At 39.5% G+C, this 17,150-nt stretch overlaps 1 protein-coding gene across 2 annotated transcripts in view; it reads right to left on the reverse strand.

The window, feature by feature from the left end:
• tnr (tenascin R (restrictin, janusin)) overlaps nucleotides 1–17,150 on the reverse strand; it is a 200,296-nt gene that overhangs the window by 135,327 nt on the left and 47,819 nt on the right. For both annotated transcript variants that reach the window (XM_039601635.1, XM_039601636.1), the window contains exon 3: nucleotides 2,157–2,209. The gene's annotated coding sequence lies outside the window, so the exon portion shown is untranslated. The remainder of the gene's footprint in view (nucleotides 1–2,156; nucleotides 2,210–17,150) is intronic.

A 17,150-nucleotide genomic window follows, 5' to 3' on the forward strand; every position in this document is an offset into this window, starting at 1 on the left:
ACTTCTACCACGAAACTGTCTGCACATCAAAATGAAACTTGAAACTCACCAGCCTGATAACTGGTAATAGCTCCTTTACTTTGAGATGGGGTCCAAAGAAACTTGGTCTATTGTGCTACATTGTGTGAAACCTCTGATCCTGGAGCATCACTCCATAGCTCTGCAGGTATGTGGATTCAGGCATCAAAATGAGGACGCAAATTACGTCCTCTGAAGGCAGAAATTGTCTCGTGGCAAATGGATACATCAGCCTCTTTTTACACTTTATAAAGATACATGCTTTTTTTTTCACACCCCAGTGGAAATTCTCTCCCTTCAGCATCAACTTTTCATCTTCTTGAAACTTGTTTTAATATGCGTGTTATTTTAAAGCTGCAAAGCACGCCTGTCTATTCAGGTGGAGTGCTACTTGGAGTGTTCGGGGGGCGAGCTGTGCAGATCACAGCCACAACTGGGTGAGACGAACTTTAATAAGAATATAAAATGATCTGTGAGTTAGATTAAAACCTTGGATTATGGATTTTGGCTCCGGACTTTGACACACGATGTACAAAACGCATATTACAAGCATAACTTCTGGTTATTGCTGTGTGAAAAACTGGCTAAGCCATGTTTGGAATATATAGATAAATAGCACTTCTCCATAGAGTAATCAAACGAGAGATTTGTCTCATTTTGGTTGGCAAACACTGATTGCTTCCTTTTGACTGTATTCCTTCTGCTGACTGACGATCAGGAGAAGATAATATGAAAACAGCAAAAAGAATGAGCAGCATAACAGACAGATGAGAGGACAGTATCATATAGACAGATAAGGCACAAATATAATACAGTTTGTCACAGTTGAAAAAGGAGCCTTTGTCACATAATAGAAGTAGAAGCTATCGGGCCAGGGTTGGCCAATTTTCAAAATTGAAGTTTTACCAACACATAATCTACCATATGACTCCTTCATCAACACCAAGACCCTTTTCCTTCAGGATTTTACTCCTGCTGCTAAAAAAGAAATAATAAGAAAGCTGAATGAGAAAATTGCAGTCATATTGTGAAAGGCAGCCTACTCACCTGACTGAAACCTTTTGCAAGAGCGCGGTGCCTCACAGCTTGTTTTCATTTTACACTGAAATATCATAATAATACTGCAATTATCAGATGGAACTCTAAAGATTTTTTGACTGGGCTGAGCCCCCAACGGATCCTAACAACACCTCTTGCTCTTGATGCACATGTTGTATTAGTGGCTGTGATGCCGGTGTTTATGAGGCATCGCTGCGGGGCGGGTGTTTACGTGGCAGGGAGGGAATCTCGGCAGTATACCCAGTACAGTAAACTGTCGTGTTTTCACAAATACCAATGTGAAGTAGCTTCATTTTGGCAATGCTGAGAGGAAAGGTCATTCTTCACTTTTTAGCTTTTATTTCTCAAAATAGTGAATCATGTTTTCGTCTGCCTGCTATATTCTGCATTAACAGTATCATATATTGTTGTTTGCTAGACAAATGACAAACTGAGTTCACATTTTTATGCCCAAATTTGAGCCGGCACACTCGAGTTCAGATAAATTAATCAAGCATAACATTTAACCACTGAAAGTAATTTTTCTGTTCAGGAATGTAAGTAAACAACTCTATAATAATAATAATACAATAATAATTCATGTATTACAATAATAAATAAATTTTTTGCATTAAAATTATAATTTTGATTGAAGATTATGGAGCCTGCACACACTGGTGGATCAGCAAACATTAAAAAATATTTTGTAATTAGCAATACTGTTAATTTAGAGTATCTGTGGCATAAACATTAGATTGGGCGGTGATCGAATAAATTTGTTAAGCGCTGTACTTTACCGTCTACCCATTTCACTGAACCGGCTATTGTACTATTGTACTATGCTCATCATGTTGCTGCACACCTTGCTGTAGCCGGCCAGAGAGTGAACTGTAAAGCCAAAGTGTGTCTAGAACGTATACAGCACACAACTTTTGGAAAACCCTCCAAAGTTTGCACCTTGGTTTTCATTGCATTTGTGAATGCAGTTTATATATTTTATTTGAATTCGTTTTACATAAGTAGTAGAGGAAAAAAACAACAACAGACAGAGCCACACACACAAACACATGCCGTAGCATTCGTTTGAAGTTCCAACTCACCTGGAAAGCACAAACTGGACTTGATTGTTTTAGTGTTGGTCCCTGGGTTGATGCTGTCAAGAGAAAAAGAGAGAGGTTGTAAATTACTTAAACATACCGTAAAATATTTAATTTCTTTCTTTTTGTCCCTGGTTTGGGATTCTTCAAATCCATTGGCGATTACAGGAGCACCAAGGATGAAGTTTCCTCTCCTCAATGTGCCCGTTATCTATTGTTAAAAGTCTATTTTTGTCAAAATGTTCGACAGAAGAAAACAACAGAATAAAGGACCAAAGATCTAGAGTTTGAGATCTAACCGAAATGAACTGGCATTTATTGTCCATCTCCATTTTTTAATAAATAGGTAGGCTCATACTTCCAGACACTGTGATTTCTCTTTATACATCGTGTAATGTCCACATGGTGCCTGGTCATTGTGTACTGTGTTAGAATACTACGTCATTACCTGCTTATATGAAACAAGATGCAACAAAAACAGCACGGTCAAGAGTTAATTAGAATTTTTAATAGTTCTGAGATACAGTAAAAGTTTTACACTTGAGACACGAGACAGCACTTGATGCTCGCTCTTGACACACTTAGTGGATGCAGGCATTGTTTGCGTACGTGTGTCTGGTGAAGTACAACAGGACGTAACCTTTCCTGTTGCATAAGGCACTCGTCTCATGAGCTCCTCTCACGATACTAATTATCCTGCCATATTGTTCCAAGCACTTAGACTAACAATCAGTTTTTGGTCAAGTTCAAGTGTTTATTAAATATAGAGTTAAGGTGCTTTTGTGTGCGCTTACGTAGGCATGCACATAAAAACATACACACACATGCACAGCTGCTATCCAACCCCCCGAGGGGTTTCAGCTGAACCGGAGGTCACTCTGCAAAGCTCCATACTCCCATTCAATCTGTCTCAATGCACACAAATAAACAAGAAAACTGAACAGTCACAAGGACAGAGAGAAAACGGTACAAACGCAGATACTTTGGTGAAATAAACTAATAATTTACACTGACGTTAGAAAGATGAAATTTGTCTAAGCTCAGTGCTGAGCTAACACGCTTAAAGACTTGGGGTGGGGAAAAAATTAATATACAGATACATTTCAATTGGAAATAACTGGCTCCAAATTAGAAAATAAATATCAAGGCAGCACACAAAGTGTTCCATATTGAGCATATTTGATTTTTCTAACACTCTCAACAGAAGCTGGGCAGGGAAGGCGAGGAAGAAAAATAAAAATGATTTAAAACGAGTCAAAGTTGTGGAGACGGGCTCTGATTGTTTTCGAAAATCACACAGTGTTTCAGAGTTCGCCCCGCACTCATCTCCCTCACTGAGTGACACCTCGTATTTTACAAGCTGACGAGGACAAAAAGGTAATGTTAATTCAATTAAACTCAACTGAAAAAATAATAGCATCACCTGCAGTGACTTGGACTTGCAGTGCTGTCCAAAAGTCTCGTCTTTTTTTTTTCTATTCTGCTAAAAGGAGCGAGACTATTTTTGGACATTGGCTGCGTTTTCATTCATTTTGAGTCCAAGTGTTGTACCTGATCATTTTCAGAGAAATGTTTTGTTTGTTTGTTTGTTAGGTCTCTTATCAATGACCTTTGATTTATTCAAGCACAGAAAAGGCATCGACCTTAAGAAATGAACCAGTGTTGTATGTTAGCAAGGAACCAAATTTAAAGTGTATCTTTAGGCACTTTGTCACTAACAGCCTGTTTCAAAAACACATCATTTGTTCCCATTTCTTTAGTTCGTTCTACAAAAAATACCATCGATAACACAGTTTGACTGACACATAATAGTATTTTTGCACTAACAATAGTCTCAGTGGAAGTGTGGCTGTAAAAAAGCTTTCTAAAGGAAGGAAAACATGGAGAAAAGGCTAAAGTATGACAAATTACACGAGCACTTGACTGAAAATTAGTGGCAACAGGTCTTGTGAGGAATCAAAATGTGACATTTTTGGCTCAAAACAGAGTACCATCAGATTTAATCCACCATGCAACACCACCTGGAAAGCATCAGATTGGCCTAATTTTTCAGAGTGACAATGCTCCCAAAACACTACCAGTACAATAAAGGTATATCTTAATAGTAAAAAAATGCAACTGAATACTATGGCTATGGTAGGCCTCCCGAGAGCCCAGAAGCAGTGTGAGATCATCTTGACAGAGAACAGAACAAAAGGCAGAAAAATCCAAAGAACAGCTTTGAATGTCCTTCAAGAAGCCTAGAGAACTATTCCTGAAGACTACTTAAAGAAATTACCAGAAAGCTTGTCTAAAAGACCTCAGACTGTGTTACAGAATAAAGGTGCTCATACCAAACTTTGAAGCTTGTTAGAATTGTACAATTATGCCCCATATACTGTATTTCCATGTATGTTTGCAGGTTTCATTAAGTCACTATACCTATTTGCTATTTTCCTAGAAAAATTTAAAGAAATATAGGGTTGGCTCAACACTTTAGTTTCTCCTATGGTTTGTCTGTATGGAAAAAGGTTATATTACAGCTATGATCCAAACTTAAACTACATCGGGGTGCATCTGCTCTTCCAAATGTTCTGAGTCCAGCAAACCATTTACAGGAAGTGATTTTGTTTTGTTTAGGTAAAGAACCCTTAAAATATCTCATGGAGACATAAATAAGGACATATGCAGATGGTGAATATAAATTATAAATTCATTTGCGCTCAGAGTGTAGGAGAGGGGGGATATCTGACACATATCCAGCTACATCTGCTGCTGCAGCTGACTGAGCCTTTGGTGAGAAAACGAGGCAACGTGTGCGTGCGTGTGTGTGTGCTCATGATGTGAAGAAATAGATTTGTTTACAAATTTCCATCGTGGTGGTCCACAAAAGCAATTCTCTGCAGAGAATCAGTAGTTTTTGTTAATAGTAATGTTTGATTTGGGTTTGTGGTCAGGTTAGAATCAGGTTAAGGCAAGCAGTAGCCATAGTTAATATTACTGTAGGCCTGTGAGAAGTTAATCTAAGTCAGTGTAATGTCTCCTCAAGTGATGGAAAGAATTCTGTGAGTGTGTGTGTGCTGTCACTTTATCACTTCATTAATTCCTGGGGACATCCAACAGCTTGAGGGAGCAAGTGACAGAACAAGAAAGGAAGACGAGAGAAGCGTGTGGGAGGTGAGACAAAGGCAAAAAAAAAAAAAAAAAAATCGCAGTGGTAAAGCGGGGAAGATGATTGGCTGATTTTCACACCAGCTCAGTCCCTGAAAAACAGAAAAACACAGTGATATGCTGGAACCAAGAGAATCCTTTGGCTCCTCACCAGCACTGAAATCTGGCACTGGAAGTAGACAGCAGCTGCTACATGCACTACACTTAACACATCTTTGTCAGTACAGTATACACACTGAAGAAGAAAACTTATGAATTTTGCAATCACTTACTCAAACAGAAACCCATTACCACAGTGAGTGCACTAACACCATTCTGCAGCGATTTAATATCCCCCTTAATAGTGTACTTTTTGCACTTTTCCTTATTTTCTGTCTACAATGGTGGATGCTCATATTGCTCTTATTAAAAATCCTAAAAATGTTAGAAACAGTAATAAAATGTCTGTTTCACCGGGTCACAAAGCTCAGATCATCTCAAGTTGGTTGGTCTCAGTCCAAGAAAGCACCACGTTGTAGTAGAACAGGGAATTTGCACTATGGATGTGTAGCTGATAAATTTGCACGAAGAATCAAAGCAGTTCCGGAAGCAAACGGAGGACCAACCCGGTACCAGCAAGGTATAACTAATGAAGTGCCCAATGACAGTACATTCAATCTCCATCAGAATTAGTTATTATCCTTTCAAGGGAGATATAGGCCCACAAATTACTCTTTTTCTTTTTAGACATAATACTAATACTGCACACCCATCAGCTGTACAATTTATTGTCTAACAATATAATAACTCTGTGCCCTTGACAAGTAGCTGAAAAGTTAAAAGCAATTTAAGAATCACTTATTTTGGGCATATTTTCAGTTGTTTCATTTAAAATACTCTGATGGCCGATAAATTCATAAATCACTCCTCTTTTTTTAATGGGAAAATAAAAAGCCTGACAGCAACCCTTTTCTCTGTATTTCTGTTGCATTTTTAAACCTTCCTCATCTTTCTTAGTCATTATTTCATCCACCCTGTTCCCTTTTCCCCTTCTCACTAAGGTGACATAGTGCAGTCGAAATGTCACAGGAGCTAAAAGTATTGCACTATGAATATTTCCCCGGCCGGCTCCAGACCTTCTGTCAGGCGACAAACTTCTCGGCTATTTGTCCTCATTATAGAACAGCCTCCGACTGCCCACCTTAATTCCCTTTCCCGTTCCTCAGGGGGCTCTTTTCCACCCCTGCTTGGCATGAGTCATTTTTACGACCACCATTTTGGCTCCCATCGGCCCTCGCCATCTACCGTTAAACCCAGCTTGGCGAGTAAATCTGCAGCTTTAATTAAAATAGCTTCTTTTGTAGCACTTTCCATCCCTCTGTCCTCTTATCCCTGGTGACATAATGGTGCTGGGAACTTCCCTCTACAGAGCTGATTCAGAAGAACTAGCCCTTGAAATAATGGAGGTGTGCTGCTTTATGATGAGTTAGCGAGATGAGTAAGCAGTATCTCATTTTATCTCCTCATCTTCTTCCTTTGACCTGACTTTCTGAGCAAAGGAAAATTAGAAAGGTCAGGCTCCATCGATAAGAAGAGTTAAGATAATAGAAATCTGAAATATGCAACAGAAATCAATGAGGCAAAATCAGCATGGGGTACTTTTTCAATCAGAACAAGCTTTCCGTGCCTTCAAGGTCAGTCTTTCTTGAAGAAATAACGATTTTTGAAGCCAAATCAATGAGACTCATTCAAGCCGTTTTCCCACAATATTGTTGAGGGACTGACTTTGTTGCCATTGATTAGCTGATTTATCGCCTGAATCTATTGTGAGCTCACAATAAATGCAGATCCGCTCACAAGAGTAGCAAAGTGTTTTACAAATATGCTGGAAGAGCTTACAGCTGTAACTTTGCTGTGAGAACAAGAGTAACGTCTTGAAAAGAAAAGCATTGTGTAGTAATGGCCACAGTGGAACTGCAGGTCAGTGGAGATGCACACCGGCCCAAAAAGGCATTTCCTCAACACAAAATTATGAACACTTCGAAGACCCTGAAATGACTCCCATTATCACAATTTGATCCACAGTGTTCATCCAAACCTGAAGTCTCAGCCCCATCAGTGACTCATCAAGTCATTCGGGATATGTGTGTATATGTGTTCTAAACACGGATGTCGAGAAAACCTACAGTAATGAGGTTTTTGTCATATGTGCCCAGCACACATCCTACAAGTCCTATTGCACAAGTCCATTTACCATCCCACATTCTCTCCTCATCTTCTCCTTTTTTCACTTTTTTCTGTGTTGCTCCTCTTCTTTTCCTATTTTCCGCTCGTGTTTCTTCCACTCATAAAGCAAGCTCTAGATGCACTAATAACATAACCCTCCCTGCGTCTTCTTTACTCTCTCTCTCTCTTATTTCCTCTCCTTTCTTATCTTCACCCCTGAAGGGGTTGTCTGTCTCCTAACCAGCTGGAGCAATGCTTCCGCTGGTCTGCGCCTGGCCCCTATTACCAGAGCATGACAAGGAGCTGCAGTGTCGACTTGTCAGCCTAATAAACATCCTTTATGGCACCCGCCTGGGTGTGTTTTGAGGGGAGTCAGCCAGCCACCAAGCAGTGGACCATTGATTTTATGGATGGCACACAGTGCTTACACTTCCACCCGTCTATTATGCAGTGGACAGGCTGCAATTGTTTTGCCATGCACAGCCATACTTATGACACTCATACTGCCAGAGGCTTTCTATTTAGTTTCAGACATGGTTATCGAGCAAGAGGCAGAAGAGAAAGACAGAGGCAGAATTAAAGAAACCAACACGGGTCAAGTATGGCAGGACTCGGGGCAGATGTACATTTAATCACAGGCTGCTATATCACACCTTTTGCACAAGACTTTCTGTACCCTTTGCGCAGCAGGTCAAGGTCAATAAAGCTTTTATATTTTCTCTTTGTCTCCAACTTCTTTTCTTCTTTTCCATAGCACGGCAAAGGTGAGAGGTCGCTCAGCTGCTGAACAAGCTATTCAGCTATTCAGGCACAATAGCAGTCTCACTTTATTTTTCCTCCTCGCACCACCTCGGCCAGCCCGAGTATCTGACAGCATTAACTGTTCCAGGTGCAAATTCACTGGGACAAAAAGCAAAAGTAAAAAAACAAAACCTAAACAACAGAACAGCGCCTCTCTGAATAAGCTGTGAGTTCAGTACCACGGACAGCGACTTTTCTTGCCCACCAATTAAGTAGCAGAAGTGAAGGCAGTGAGCCGAAAGCAAAATGCGCCTCTTTAACCTTTGTCCTCTAGCAAGTTATAAATATTCAGAACATTCGGATATGTCATCTTAGCAAGCATGCAGCGTAGGCTAAAAGCTCATTAATATCAAACGTAGCCATGGAAAAATGATAAAATATTGATCGAATGCTTGACATAGAATAAGTATGCGGTTTTGTTTTGAATGATTTAGTGGTTGTTTCCCGTTTATAGATTACATGTCAAGTTTTTTTTTATTGTTATTGCTTTTGATAATATGTAAAGTCTGCCAGTCCCTCTTTTTCCTGAATGTTAACAGAGCCAGTTTACTGACCTGTGATCACTGACAAACAGGTCAGTTGGTCACCTGAATGATAAATAATTTAATTCTACCTTAAAGACAGTGATATATACAGGTACAAGAGCTAAGGATCAGGGAAAGCACTTAGTGTAATCGTGAGCCTATCTTGCACAAGTGGGGGAAGGTCACATTCAGACTAATGCACCTTTGATTGTATTTGCTATCTGTTGAACTGGCCGTGTGTCATGATACAATGAAATAAGCAATGCCGAGGAAGAAACAACCTTAGAGAGCTTTGAGAAGCAACAGCACTAAGACAGGAAAAGCTGCCAACCCGTAAAGCTGTCAAAGCGACCTTCACTTACCCCTAGTATTGATGGTCCAATCATACGGAGAATATGAATAAGTACCTTCAGGGATTACTTAAAATGAGGCATATTTCTTGGATATGTCTAAAGAAAGAAGAATAAATCATGCGGTGGCTTTACGGCATCGCCCAGAGAGCTGAAGAAGATGAATTTCAAAAACATGTTTTCCTCACTCCTTCCAGCTGTTGTGGTCAGAATAGTGATAAGGACACTTTGCTGATTAAAGAAACGTTTTACAAACACTTTAAGAGAATACATTTTGACTGTATACGTTTTTTTCTTATTTGCTGACAAACAAGGGAAGTCCTATTATTTGTTACATTACAGCATTTCAACTACTATTGGTATAATACTGTTTGGCCTGTGCATATTGGTGGGAAACTGGTATACTTAACCATACTGAGAAAAATCGGGGGAGTGTAGATGTTAAAATGTGTAATTTTAGCCTGTTGCTAAGTGGTTGCTAGGCAACGTGATGGCATCAAGCACAATTCAAAATTTGTGGATATAAATGAGATGTTAGTGTCATTGAATTTAAAATGATGGGATGTCTTTTTAAGGTGTTGTAAATGCATAAATGCTAAAAACGTGTCACTTTAGCCTGTTGCTAAGTGGCTGCTAGGCAACATCATCACATTATAAGAACCTTTGGATTTGGATAAGAACCTTCAGCGGCCTAAGATGTACTGGTGTGAAATGTTTGGTCTAACAAACAAATAAACAAACACAGGCAGGCAGACAAAGTTTCTTGCAGTATAATACTAAGATAGATATTATCTCTAGCAAATGTGCTGCTACAAATCTTGGAAAAAACAAAATAATGCCAACACTTCTCAATTGCGGGATCCCAGAGTGAGGTTCAGACCTCAGAAAAACTGAATATAGTCCAACTTTTTACTATAGATGTTTTAAGTGTGTAAGAAATTGTGAAATACACCATGCATGTTGTTCTTATTAAGAATAATCTATTAATCTAATAAGATGTACTTTTAAAATATTTTATTTTTATTAAAACTATTTTTTAAGTTGTTCTACCTTTAAAAACAAAGTAGCAGGAATATAAAGACACTGTGTTAAATATCATAAAGGGCTATTATGCTGCCCTATCTACTTTCTGACATTTCACTGACGCCTGTTTGGTTGTCGTCTTATACACCATGTGCCCTGCTGCTAATATTTGCTTTACACAAAAGTGACTGAAACCTGCATTTATTCACATGTTTTGTTTTTTTAAGCTCTACAGGTTATTTGATTAAAATAAACTCTTGATTTAAAAGAAAGTGCGGCTGTAGCATATTGGATTTTCTGATTAAAAACATTTGTTTTTAGCTATAATGGTCAAAATGTAATAATAAGCATATCTTTTTTTTGCTCTTTCCTTTCTGTTTTTTTTAAGCCAGGAAGTCATGCAGCATTAGACTGTCTGTCCAACAGTGTAGGAAAGCATTACAGCCAGTGGTTCTGCTCTCTCTCCCTCTTTGTTCAGCTTTTCTATTCATCTTCTTTAGCTTTCCCCACTATAAATAGAAGGAAGTGTCCATTACTGTTGCTGGACTCCTAAAAGACTCCGTTGTACTTTCCAATCTCTCTGTGCCCGGTTGTAACTCTGCTTTCAGACGCTGGACGTACCAAACACAGTGGATCATTCTACCTTTTCTTGTTGGCTAAAGTTATCAGATGGAGAGCATGTTTAAGGTTTTAATTTCAACACCTGATAAATGTCAATATAATCATATAGTTGAACTGTAAAACTTTCAAAACATGTTTCACTGATACTGTGCTTTATATCTTGTGTGTAAACATAATAACTGAGACATTTGTTTGGATTTTATAGCCTTTCTGGAGGTGGAAGACTGATTTTTCTGTTATTTATAGTAGCATTATTATAAAGGCAAGCTGGCGCAGTATACCTAAAAACCATCTGATTCATCTCTGACACAAAAAGGATCTCTTTATGACTCAGAAAATGAGCTTTGATTTTCTAATATTAAAGAAAAGATCAGACCATGACAGCAATGGCCTTACATTAGTGCTCAAAAAAAAAAGGAAAAAGATGGGCTGAAATGGAAAATATGAAAATCTTTGTAGGCTGCAGAGCATATTCCTCATCTAATTGAACAGCTCTGAACATGTTGATGCATTATCTATTATTACAAGGCGCACAAGCTGAATGCGAGTGGATAAATAAAACACAAAAGTCAGTAAAAAGGCTGATGCATTATATGTCACGAAACAAATGCGGGGACAGTAGGAAGATTTCACACGAGCAAATAATCATGCAAATTCTTTGTGTACTGTAAATTTGTATTGCAATAGTGTTGTCAGTGTCCACGGGAAAGAAAAAAAATGTGACAGTTTGGTAATCACAGTGACAGGAGCAGGATATTGGATTTTACCTGCTCTGTCCAGGAAATGACACATTTATCTATTCAGTACGTTAAGAGATAAATGTACACATGTACTGTACTCATGCACTGAATAAATGTCTAACGCACAAGAAACACACTCACTTAGATGCACGTGAAATGCGCCGCCCCACTGAGGCCGCCACGAGTGCAGGGGTGCTCGCTCACTCATCAGCTCAAGAGTGAAACACAGAATTGCTGTCAGGAAAAGGCACAGCACAGCGGGGGTGCGGGGTGGGGGCACATCACTTGAATGCTGGACAGGTTTCTATCGATTCTGTCAGGTACACAGCAGCGCATCGGCAACTGAGTTCATTTTTGTTAAAATAAAGAAACAAAATCTCATGTTTTTCCCTTTTATTTGTGTCTTTTGTGCGAAGAACAAATGCGGAGGTGTTAGATAACCCATGAAAGCGCCCAACCTCTGACAGGTCTGCCAGTTCGTTTGATCAGGCAGCCCTTTGGTCAGATGACTGACTGAACAATTGCTACCACTTCAGAGTCCATACCAGTCTTCTATAGGAATACATATACATGGGTTTTTTTAATAGATGCAACGATCAACTGGCTGATTACCAAAATCAAATTAGTTTCAGCTGATGGACCACGACAGGTTGGTGCTTTAGCCTGAGTGCACATTTCTAGAAACATAACTGCATGTAGTGATAGGCACTGTAAACATGCAGATGATTACAAACACTGCAAAGTGATCTGCATAAAGATCAGCTATCTAAAATGAAATATGTGCCGCGCTCGCGCTGTAGCATGTTGCATTCCCCTCCTTTTCATAAAACAATCTGAGCACACACTCATTTGATTCTTCTGTGCAATTTAGTAAAGTGTAACTGCCGTTAGACTTTTATTGGCTTCAACGCCGACAAGATCAGCTCAGCTCAGAGAACACAGGGAAGCTCGACACAGCATGTTAACACCACCAACAACTAAAGGTGTAATTACAGCTCCAAACGCTACTTTCCACCTTTTGGAATAAGGCTGAGCTGTATTCACAAGGGGTCTCCACAGTGAGTTGCCCCACATATTTGATATCACAGATTTTTTTAATGCTCTCCTAGAAGTGAACTGGAAATCTTTAACTCGTTAGGAAAATGTGTAAACTACTACAGTACGGAGCTGCTGTAATTACGCTATGCAGATGCATAAAGCTAGATAAAGTGTTATATGTCGTTTGCAGTTGAATTTAATTGGGCAACAAAGCTCTGTAAAGTAATCTGGGCGGCCCTGTAACCGGATACTGACATGGACTAAATGTAACAGTCATTAACAGAGGTGGCAAAAATACAGACTTTTTTTTTTTTTACTTAAGTAGAAGTACAGATGCCTGTGTTTAAAATACTCCAGGTCAGCTGACCTGCTGGTTCTTCTGGATTACACAACTGATTTCAACAAGATGTCAGCAGATGTCTCAAAGCTATCTTGGCTGTTGGCTACTGTATATTGTCTTTATACTAAACAGTATACAGTTGGTATAAAGGTGGACTTCAGTGAATTAATCTACACATCATCATCTTAAATGCAAAGTAGTCTACTACAGTTTATGTAAACCAGCACCGACAAGCCACCGTGCACCAGTCCAATTGACTATGCGCACGATAGCATATGCTAGTTCCGGTGCGGAAAATCCTGTGTGGAGCTTTGTTTCCGGTGTCCTATTCGCACCCTGTTTAATGTCCAAAAGAAGTTAACCAAATGAATGAATTAAGCGTCGATTTAAATTTCTATAGATGTCTTGGTCATTTACCCAATATAACTGTAAATGATGTTCACGGACTTTGTCGACATTTTGCCCCCACGCCTCAGAGCAAAGGAGAAAAGGATTCAAATGTTATATTTCTCAGCTGTCCCTCGTTTTATTGCGGGTGTTATGTTCTAAAAATAACCAGCGATGGGTGAAATTAGCCAATTTTATTTTTTTGATGCGTGGACATCGTGGACATCCAGTACTGCACTTTTTAATTTAGAAGGTAAGTCACAACATACCCTTCATACATACTAATGTATAGAAACCCTCAGCAATCGTTCATTTTTGTGTGGCTTTTTTCAGGGTTTGTTAACATGCTGTGTAGGTGTGGACATAACGGTAAACATCTGTGACTGTTGTTCACCTGTAGTTTGAATGCTGAACATTTGCCTGTTTAAAGAATAAGACCAGTCACTATACAGAGATGTGCTTCTGAATGTGGACGATGTGTCTTATGCTGCAGTGATGCAGTTCTGCTTGTGTTGAGTGATGCAAACAACCGATCGATCTAAACTCTTTAAACGTCAATCACGTGGTTACCGGCTACCGGCGAAAATAATCGGGGACGGTAAGCCAATTTCTGTCTTAGCGCATTTGCGCCGCTGTGTGTTTTTTGTGGTCTTCTTTTGCGGCTAATTCAGTGAATTTTGGTCTGATCGTGGTGAAACTTGGTGTGTGGAGTCAGTGATAGCTCTGGGAGCTAACCAGCCTATCTTTAACCGGTTACTTACATGAAGTCTGAATAATTTCTGGTTCGGTTTTGTTTGTTTAGCGGACTTCTGCGCATTTACGTAACTGCTCGTTTAATCGTGCGCTTATTTTCGGAGTGTTTGGTGGTTGTAGAAATGGTTTATATGACATTTTAGCTGAGATTATGAGGTTTCTGTGGATACCACACGTCTGGACTTATATTTCTCAACCCGCGTTATAACCGATTAAACGTGATCTCCTTTTTGCCCCCGGTACCGGAGACATGGGGCTTAAGTGGTTAAACGTCAAAATCTATCATTAGATTTTTTTTGTGACACAACAGTGGTGAGTGTTCCCACCTTCTGCTCTTTGGAACTTAACGCAATCTTTCCATTTTCAAGTTTTGGACATGATTTTGGAGTATATCTTCGCAGTAGCGATTTACCGCAAAGTAAAGCTACCGGAAATGTGCAACCCCACATCCGGCCTCAAACCAGGAAGTTAGCATTTTCTCGTGCACATAGTCAATACAGTGCTTTAGAATAAATTCACCACAGTAGCTAACCTTGCTAACGACATTTGAATAACACAAAATTAGCATAGCTTGTTTTGCAAGAATATCATATATGTGATTAAAAATTATGACATTACATGTAATCTTTAAGTCTGCAGTTTATTAAGCGTCACTAAGCAGTCCTTACCTTTAAATATAACCTCTCTTCTTCCTCTCCTCTCCTGTCTATCCTCCTACATCTTTCTCCATTTCAGACTGAAGTTATCTCATACTCTTTTCTCTCCCTGTGAAATACAGCAGCTGGACCTTTAGCTAGCAACAGACACAAACTTCACACCAACAGTTTGTGTGTTTGCTGATGTTTGTTGAGCTGATAGAAATACTGAATTCGAAATTACCTGCCATTTAAAAACAAAAACGACACTCCCTTCATGCATTCTCCTCTTCTGTAGCGCTAGCTAGATGCTAGATACACCAATGGTATCAATATGAAGCTCCTATGACGCCTCATTTTCAAGGTATCCCATACACAGACTTAGGTGCCCACACCACCGTTGACGACAATCAATACCCCAACAAACTTTTTTACAGGTAAAATATTTTATGGATAAAATGTAAAGAATGTTTAGTCTGTGTTTAAATATACTTCTCACACTATGACACATTTTCACTGACAGACAGGCAATAAAAAAAAATATTGGGCCGAAAAGTCAGGAGTAATTGGTGATCTGTTATCCCGTCAGTTTTTGAAAAGAAGTCCCAGATGTACATTCACTTTAAATTTGCAAAAGCTTGATGAATGGCCCTTTCGACATTGTTAAACTAGTTTCATTGATCTGGACTGTAGATTTATTGATTGAGACCGTGATTAATGGGCATGGGGTTTAATCACGCTGAGATTAATTACTGAAGACAAGAGCTAAAAAATACTATGAAATATCACCCCGCATCTTAAAACCTTCCTAATAATGAGCAGGAATTAGCTTTTGTGACCATGCTATATTAGATCTATGCAAAACAAGGTTGAAAACAGGACTTAAATGGTAACATCACTTGTTCTAAGTTTCTTCCAATCAATCATTCTGTCAGACAAAGTCACAAAGTGCCATTTTAATCGAACTTGGGGTTTTTCATTTTGGTGCCGTGGGCTTCATATCCTGTACTAAATGACCAAATCCTGAAGCTGTATGTTCGAGGGCCCATCTCTGCTGACATTCATCAGCAGGTCATTTTATCCCCACTGTAGTTAACTATTCAGTGCACGCTGTTACCAAAACACACAATCCAAGAGCAGCAACCGGGTTATATTTGTAAGTTATGTGGTACTGGGCTCTTTTTGATTTTTTCGATACAAGGACGTTATGGTCAGAAAATTGGATCCAACTCATCCATTAATGCTGAAATGCTCTCAGATGATTCATGCTACATTATTTCAAAAGCCTCATCAAATCACCCACATGTATCTGCCTCAAACCTCTCACCAAAACAAGAGAAAACGCTGCAAAGTAAAATGGAATCCGGCCACACGTGGATCCTCTGAGAGCAACACAAGATCAATGAGAGTGCTTTTTTTAAAACAGCAGGGTTGTCCTCCAGCCAGAGTAAGAAATGATCTATGTAGATCTCATTAGCCCCCTATGATGACAGACGTACAACCAAATGATTAATGGCCAGCTGGAGAAACAGGAGAATTATTGATGTGACCTTTAGGAATGCCTCTGTCCAGGAGTGGCATGCCTTCCACTAAAATGATCCAATTTGACACATCCATCCTTTTCTCTTTTACCTCTATCACTCTCTTTCTCTTTCTTTGTCTTTAATGCGGTCCAGGAAACCTATAAAACATTACAGCCCGCTCAGGCCTCTCTTTGTATGTTAGAATAAAGCCTATACAGTGAAACTTGTAAGGGGCTTCTAGGGTTTTGTGCAGGAATTGGTATTATTCCAGCTGTATAAAGCACTCTGTCTTTATTAATCTGTACTTATAAAGTCTATAAAAGTGTTTTAATGAAATGACGGTTGAATAGTCATCGGCCGATTGGATTTTATGGGCATATCCTTTGTGAGGGGGAAAAAAGTGAAAGTCAATAACAGTAGACTGTGTCATCTCAGATGATGAGGTTTTAATGACGGGGAGCCATCCAGTCACCTTTCCACAACCCCCAAAGATAAAGGACCACCGGCAGCGAGCAAGGACAGTGAGGGAATTAATTCAACATTTTGTCTTTGTGTGTGTGTGTGTGTGTGTGTGTGCGCGCGCGACTGTGCGAGAGTGGTCGATGCAATGAAGTGTGGGCAGGTGATGTAGATAAGAAGTCTAAAAGACAGAGGGAGGGGAGGTCTGTGAGGAGGTAGCAAAGGAAAAGGAAGCACACAATAAGAAAGTCTTTTTTGTTGTATATTTCCATTATTTACATAAAAAAAAATGCACAATAAAGGGCACAGAGAAGCGAGGGAGGCATAATGAGAGGTGCAGTAGGTATAGAAAAAACTCGGGGGAAGGAGGTGGGGGAGAACAGATGAGGGAAGCATAAATGAAGGAGGAGTTGTGGGTGGGAACATCCGCCAATGGGCACTGCCGCAA

Source organism: Oreochromis aureus, linkage group 18, assembly GCF_013358895.1.
Source record: "Oreochromis aureus strain Israel breed Guangdong linkage group 18, ZZ_aureus, whole genome shotgun sequence".
NCBI lineage: Eukaryota > Metazoa > Chordata > Actinopteri > Cichliformes > Cichlidae > Oreochromis > Oreochromis aureus.